This window comes from Manis pentadactyla, chromosome 10, assembly GCF_030020395.1.
Source record: "Manis pentadactyla isolate mManPen7 chromosome 10, mManPen7.hap1, whole genome shotgun sequence".
NCBI classification, from domain to species: domain Eukaryota; kingdom Metazoa; phylum Chordata; class Mammalia; order Pholidota; family Manidae; genus Manis; species Manis pentadactyla.
In genome coordinates, this window is record NC_080028.1 from 24,138,133 (window position 1) to 24,144,132 (window position 6,000).

Genomic DNA, 6,000 nt, shown 5'->3' on the forward strand with positions numbered 1-6,000 from the left:
GTCCATCTGTTTCTTTGATCAGGTAGTAAAATAACTTAGTCTTATCGGATTGTTTTAAAAAATAATTAACTTTTGACCAGTATTTTTCTGTACTTTTTAATAAAAAAGGTTTCTTTCATTTAGATGAAACTGCAAAAGAAAAAAAATGGGAAAAGAGAGGATGCGAAGACCATTTCTCCTATGTGAGATACACCTCAGAAGCTAAGAATAGGTAAAATATTTGAAATTAGTCTTCAGTTGCTGGGGCCACTTTATATTTCAAAGGTTATAAGGTGCTTAGGACCAATCCTTCCTTACTCCCCATCCCTCAAGAAACTATGTCAAGGAATTGCCTTTTCAAAGCTCGTCATGAAATCAATCAGATAACTTTATTTTAGCCAGATCAGTGGTTAATTTAAGTATAATTAGTCATATCAACCAGTTACCCTGTTTTTTCTTGCTATTCCACAACAAACCCAGCCCCACTCTTGCGTTAGGAAGTTTGCACTAGATGTGCTCTCTGCCTTCTGCATTGTTTACTCCCTGTTCCCTTTTAGTGTTTACTTAAATATGACCTTTGTGAGACTTTTCATGATTATCCTATTTCAGATTTCTACCCTGTCCCCACCTTAGCATTCTCTATCTCCCTTCCTCACTTTTTTGTTGCACTTATTGGTTCCTAACACTATAAATTATATCCCTATTTGTTTGCCCTCTCCTCATGAAAGTATCAGGTAAAGGGCAGAATTTTTAATATATTTGACCATTTCTCTATCCCAGTCCCCAAAACAGTGCTTGGCTCATAGAATGTGCTTAGTAAGAGATCTGTGATTTCCAACCATGGAATTGTGTCAAGCCCACAAAGATGAATGCCATAATGGAACTGGCATTCCACAGTGTTTTTACTCTCTAGTTACCACAATTTCTTGACTTGGAAATTAAAATATCCCAACCTGTCTTAGAACATATAGAACAAGGCTGTGTGAATTTAAAAGTTGTCATTTATACCAGTTTTGCCCCACAAGGGACATTTGGCAATGTCTGGAGGTATCTTGGTTTGTCACACATAGAAGTGTTGTACTATTGTCATCTCATGGGTGGGGACCAGAGATGCAGCCAAACACTCTACAGTGCACAGGCCATGCCTGCAACAGAGAATTATTTTGTCTAAAATGTCAGTAGTGCTGGGGTTGAGAAACACTAATCTGTGGGTTGAGGTTTTTTGATCCTGCTCTAAGTTTTCTCAAGACTACTGCAAGTTGCTGCTCTTGTCAGAAGTTCACTGTCTCTTCATTTCCAACTGTTTCTGCTTGAACAGCAATTCAATATAACTTAACTGTTTTATATCCAGTGATTGACTTATATTGGCAATCAGCCAATGAGTTCAGATTGTCATATAACTAATAATGTTTATTATAGAGCTCCAGGAGTATATTGGCTACCTAGCTTTCTCATTTGAGACTTTCACCATGTATGTCTAAAGCACTGCTTCTGTCCACTCTGCTTGGAAACACACCATTTCTTCCACTGTCTATCCTATCACTGTTGTTGCACCAAGAAAAAAAAATCCATACTTCTTACCATAAACTGCAAGCCTTTCTGTGATTTCGTCCCCTGCCTACCCTCCAGCCTCCTCACATACTACTCCCTATCACCTACTGCATCCCAACCTATCTGTTCCTGTGACAGCCAAGCCCATTCCTGCTTTAGGTTCTTTGCAGTTTCTGTGCACTCTGCTTTGAATGATATTCTGCCATAATATTATTATTATTTTTATTTTTATTAATCTACAATTACATGAAGAACATTATGTTTACTAGGCTCTGCCCTTCACCAAGTCCCCCCCACATACCCCTTCACAGTCACTGTCCATCAGCGTAGTAAGATGCTGTAAAATCACTACTTGTCTTCTCTGTGTTGCACAGCCCTCCCCATGCCCCCCAACACACTATACATGCTAATTGTAATGCCCCCTTTCTTTTTCCCCACCCGTATCCCTCCCTTCCCACCCATCCTCCCGAGTCACTCTCCCTTTGGTAACTGTTAGTCCATTCTTGGGTTCTGTGATTCTGCTGCTGTTTTGTTCCTTCAGTTTTCCTTTGTTCTTATACTCCACATATGAGTGAAATCATTTGTTACTTGTCTTTCTCTGCCTGGCTTATTTCACTGAGCATAATACCCTCTAGCTCCATCCATGTTGTTGCAAATGGTAGGATTTGTTTTCTTCTTATGGCTGAGTAATATTCCATTGTGTATATGTACCACATCTTCTTTATCCATTCATCTACTGATGGACATTTAGGTTGCTTCCATATCTTGGCTATTGTAAATAGTGCAGCGATAAACACAGGGGTGCATCTGTCTTTTTCAAACTGGAGTGCTGTATTCTTAGGGTAAATTCCTAGAAGTGGACTTCCTGGGTCAAATGGTATTTCTATTTTGAGCATTCTGAGGAACCTCCATACTGCTTTCCACAATGGTTGAACTAATTTACATTCCCACCAGCAGTGTAGGAGGGTTCTCTTTTCTCCACAACCTTGCCAACATTTGTTGTTTGTCTTTTCGCTGATGGCGATCCTTACTGGTGTGAGGTGATATCTCATTGTGGTTTTAATTTGCATTTCTCTGATGAAAAGTGATGTGGAGCATCTTTTCATATGTCTGTTGGCCATCTGAATTTCTTCTTTAGAGAACTGTCTATTCAGCTCCTCTGCCCATTTTTTAATTGGATTTTTTGCTTTTTGTTTGTTGAGGTGTGTGAGCTCTTTATGTATTTTGGATGTCAACCCTTTATTGTATCTGTCATTTATGAATATATTCTCCCATACTGTAGGATAGCTTTTTGTTCTATTGATGGTGTCCTTTGCTGTACAGAAGCTTTTTAGTTTGATATAGTCCCACTTGTTTATTTTTGCTTTTGTTTCCCTTGCCCGGGTAGATATGTTCATGAAGAAGTCACTCATGTTTATGTCCATGAGATTTTTGCCTGTTTTTTTCTAAGAGTTTTATGGTTTCATGACTTACATTCAGGTCTTTGATCCATTTGGAGTTTACTTTTGTGTATGGGGTTAGACAGTGATCCAGTTTCATTCTCTTACATGTAGCTGTCCAGTTTTGCCAGCACCATCTGTTGAAGAGACTGTCCTTTCCCCATTGTATGTCCATGGCTCCTTTATCGTATATTAATTGGCCATATATGTTTGGGTTAATGTCTGGAGTCTCTATTCTGTTCCACTGGTCTGTGGCTCTGTTCTTGTGCCAGTACCGAATTGTCTTGATTACTGTGGCTTTGTAGTAGAGCTTGAAGTTGGGGAGCAAGATCCCCCTCACTTTATTTTTCCTTCTCAGGATTACTTTAGCTCTTCAGGGTCTTTGGTGGTTCCATATGAATTTTTGAACTATTTGTTCCAGTTCATTGAAGAATGTTGCTGGTAGTTTGATAGGGATTGCATCTAATCTGTATATTGCTTTGGGCAGGATAGTCATTTTGATGATATTAATTCTTCCCAGCCAGGAGCATGGGATGAGTTTCCATTTGTTAGTGTCCTCTTTAATTTCTCTTAAGAGTGTCTTCTTGTTGTTTTCAGGGTATAGGTCTTTCACTTCCTTGGTTAGATTTATTCCTAGGTATTTTATTCTTTTTGATGCTATTGTGAATGGAATTGTTTTCCTGATTTCTCTTTCTGTTAGTTCATTGTTAGTGTATAGGAAAGCCACAGATTTCTGTGTGTTAATTTTGTATCCTGCAACTTTGCTGAATTCTGATATTAGTTCTCTGCCACATTATTTTAAGGATGGCTCTTCCTTATCATAAGTCAAGTCTCACCAAATGGTGCCTCCTCAGAAAGGCCATCACTGATCTCCCAATCTAAAGAAGCCAAACATACACTCTACCCTATCACTCTATTACAGTGCCCTGTTTTATTTTCATCATTGCCGTTACTGCTATCTGTAATTTTCTTTTCTTTCCCTTTTACCCGTCCCTCTCTCTCTCCCTTCATTTTTTTCCTTCCTGTATTTTTCCAACTATAATGCAAGCTACGTGAAGGCAGAGCTCTGTCCTTTTCACCATATTATCTCCAGCAGCTAGAACTGTGCTCGATGAATATTTGTAGAATGAATGGAGCATTTCTTCACATATGCTGTGCCTAGAGAGTGGAGCTACTTTAAGACTGAGCCAGATGCAAGGCCTTCATGTTGATCGTCTCTTGTTAAAGATTGTTAAGTGTGGTTTTAAACTAGATAGTCCATTACTTGAGCTTCTCTGAAAAGTAAACCAGATATATAAATATTTTTTAATGTACCTAAAATTTCTTAACCGTAACAATTCTCTGGAGGTATAATTATTGACACCATGATACATATGATAAAACTGAGACAATTAATAAATGTTAGGTGTTATTATTATTATTGCAATAAGTACAGCCTTTATTATTTTATTTGAGCAATAGATAAATCTGATAGTCATGAATGTATATTACTGAATGTTACAAAGAAAATACCATAAAATGGAGACAACACAATAGCTGGCATATAGGATTAGCATTAGTGTTATATGAAATGATGTTTAAGAAAACAGCTTTGAAACCTATAAAGGGGTATAGAAAACTTTAAATACTTTTATATAATAATAACTCATTCAAAGTTTTCAAAAATGGGTCTTCAATCTTCAAATACCAATGTGAAAATATAACCAATGCCAAAATACCAAAGATTTAAGATCTATATTTAGAAGTCTTAGGCTAATTCAAATACCTTTTGATCTTATTCAAGTACATTTTGATCTTAAAAAATGTCCCCTTTTATTTCACATTAGACACTAAGTTGGGAAACCAGTGTTATTTTTCAAACTATGCTAATAGAACTGTTGTTTAGAAGAAATGCTCAAGTGGCTTTTTAGTGCTGTGTGCCCTTCCATAAAAACTTTATTGACATGTTTCACCACATCGAGTGTTGACATGTTTCACCACATTGAGTTAGTGAAAGAAACCACTTTGAAATTGTAATGAGTGAGACAGCTGTCCGAAACCTTTGATCGACTGCTTTGGAGTAGAATTGGAGTAGAATATTTCAGAGGACAGCTTATGTAAAGTACTTTGGTTCTTGCCTCCAACAGTGCAGTGAATTAGTTTTGATTTCTTATGTGATAGATATTTGTTGAATGAATGATTGCGGATGGTGGCCATATTACAGATTTTAAGCTCCTGAAAAGGGAAGGACTATATTCCTCTCTGTGTGTTTCATGTAACACAGTACCCACACAATGTTTGCTAAATAGTCCTCCTAGATTTTATTATATCAACTGTTTAGAGGCTTGGGGATACATTTGAAGCTGTTGAGTAAAATATGTGCTAGGAATGTAAATGTTCTGTCACATCTGAGCAAAGCTTGAACCCACTGAATGCAACTATCTGGACCTAAATCTGTCTTCTTTCTTTCTTCTAATATTTGCTGAGCAAACAGAAACAGCAGTGAACAAAACAGAGTCCCTGCTTTGTGGAGCTCTCATTGGAGCAAAAGGAAACAAATGAAAGCCAAATAAATAAGTAAATATATAGATTATAAAATGGTGATATGTGCCTTGAAGGAAATAAATGCATTTAAAGAAATAGGAGTTGTGCTATTTTATATAGGGTGTTCAAAATGGCCTCATTCTTACAGCAATATTTAGGCAGAGAAGTGGAAGATGTATGGGTACATGGTATGTAAAGGTGGGAAGCATCCTTGGTATGTTTGAAGACATCACGAGGGGCCAGTGTGGCTGAAGCAGAATAAATTGGGAGACAATAATAGGAGATAAAATCATAAGAATAGGAGGAAAAGGAGAGGATCAGATCATGAAAGACTTTGGAGGCCACTGTTACACAGGTTTTTATACTGAGTGAGATGGGAAGCCATTGGAGAATCTGAATAGAGAGGGGTCACTTGACCCGATTAAATGACCTGGCTTCTATATTGTGATTAAATTCTAAGGAATGGTGACAAGAACAGAAGGACACATTATCTATAGTAGTAATCCAG